Here is a 2,500-nt window from a genome sequence, read left to right on the forward strand (position 1 = left end):
TCATTTCTTCAACGTCTTCATTCTTCATCTTCATCTCATCTCTTCTTCTCTTCGTCTCTCATCTTCTCTTCTTCATCTTTATCTTCATCCACATCTTCTTCGCCTACGTCTTCATCTTCATCTTCCTCATCTTCTTCTTCTTCTTCTCCGTCTTCTCCTCCTTCTTTCAATCGTTAATTGTTCTTAAATGCGAGACTCTCAGCCGTAAACTTTTATGCTTATAAGTATTCCCACCAAAGCCTCTTGGAATCTATAAAAGTTAAAAAATGATGGGGATGAGGATGATGATGATGATACTGACGTTGTTGTTGTTGTTGTTGATAGTGATGAAGGTAATGATAAGAAGGATAAGATTATAGCTCTGTTTACAGTGATGGGAATTATAGCTTTATTTATAGGAGTAGCAGAAGTAGATGATTATGATGATGATGATGATAGTGATTACAGTGATGATAAGGATTATGATAAAGATGATGGTGATGATGTGATAATGACAATGATGATGATAGCGATTATAATGATGCTGATGATTATGATGTATGATATGATGATGATGATGATGATGAGATGATGATGAAGATGATAATGACGATGGTGATGATGATGATGACAGTCATAATAATGATAACTAGAACAACAACAATACCAACATCATCATCAGTAATAATGATAAGACTAATAATGGCAGTAATGATAATGAATATCATCAACATACCGTATTATCAACAACAACAAAAAAAATAATTTTGCGAGAAAATCCATTCCTTTTGCATAATTGGTTTTGAACATTAGGCATTGTTTTTACATTATTTACATGCAAGTAAATCATTACAGGTATATGCTGTTAATAACATGAATTAATGAATCCAGCTGAGCAAGAAATTGTAATTATAAATCTATCAGCAAAAATGTGCCTAGATTTAAAACTAATATTAGATGCAACATTTATTTCTAATAATTTGTAATGGAAGGTGCTGGCAAAAATTACGTGAAATGAAGTTTTTGTTTCATTGCATATTAATGTCTTTTTATACATCGGTTATTAAACTAATAATCTTGTGACAGATGCTTGAGTTGTTCAATAACAAGAAGAAAGGGAATTATAAATTTTTCTGCAACGATGGTTTTTGTGTAGGTAATAATCTAATGAAATATTTCTTGGTAAGATTTTTTACCACTTTACTAAAATCCGTAATTCATAGAAGTTTGATATAATTTCATCAGCTAATAAAATAGTTGGAAAAGTAAATTTAAAACACTCGCATGAACGGATGAATAAATGAAGGACACGTGGCTTTGTGATAAACTATAGCGGCGGTTTATATTCATTAGGCTTCTGGTCTTTACGCTTTCCTGGAGAGCCTCATTAATGATTCCGTCTTGACCCGTAATTCATGTCTTCATTTCAAGTTACACGATAAAGGCTCGTGTCACCGGAGGAATTTCACACTGACATGATTTCCCGTTTCAACCACAGAGCTCATTCGTTTCAGAAATCTTGGCGTAATCATGAATGGCTTTTCATCTCTGAGAAGCTTTATCCTCTTCTTTTATTTATTCAATTCTTTTTCTCAGGAACATTTATTTTTTTCCCTCTTTTTTCCGGATAAAAAACAAGACAAAAAACGTCAATGGATTTGTAGTAAGCTAAAGACAAACGTGTATAGTCACAAGAAGCAGCCATGGACGAGTCCCCTGCGACCAATAGAGGGACCCAGGGATAGGAGACCGAGGGCGAGACGAGAGAAAGGGTGTCCCTTAAGGGACGGCTGTAGAGATAACAATACCCTACTGACGACCACTACGAGGCTGGAAATCTCTTTGTACGTTGACGCTTTCGTATAATTTGTCTCCCTTCCAAGTTATTTGCATGGAGAGAGCACTGTTGTCATACCTGGAAGTTTCAGTTTAGAATTAAAGGGTAAGATGAAGACCTGTAGGTTTTTCGAGCGTATGTGGCACCTTTGTATCGTACAAGGAGAGGCGGCCTTCCGGGATCTTACACAGAAGACCTCAGTATCCATAGGGAATGTGCTGGTACTTGGAGGTTGTTCTCCCTCGTAAAGAACAAAGAAGGAGGGCGCATACAACATACACTGTATCCATAAAGGTGAAAGTGTGTTATTCAGCGCATCATGGAGCACCCAGATACCCAAGATGATGTACTCATTACAAACAAGGAGACACTCGACCCCGGTATTCTTCTATAAATGCCCATTACTTTTATTTGAGGTTTGTTCGAATATGACTCTGTTTTCGTTCTCTTGATGGGATTAATGTCTACCAAAGTGTGTGCTGAATTCTCATGTTAATTAAATGAAATCTTTCCTTAAAAGAGAGAGAGAAAAAAATACTTCTCAGCTGTGGTAAATTGATCAATTGAAAATCATGAATGCATGATTAAGTCTCCGATATCGTGGCATTTGTAACGAAGTAAAATGGGAGAAAGATGAATAGAAATACGTTTATACAATTTGTTTTGTTATAATTTCGAAAAGCT

Source organism: Penaeus monodon, chromosome 4 (genome assembly GCF_015228065.2).
Source record: "Penaeus monodon isolate SGIC_2016 chromosome 4, NSTDA_Pmon_1, whole genome shotgun sequence".
Taxonomy (NCBI): Eukaryota; Metazoa; Arthropoda; class Malacostraca; order Decapoda; family Penaeidae; genus Penaeus; species Penaeus monodon.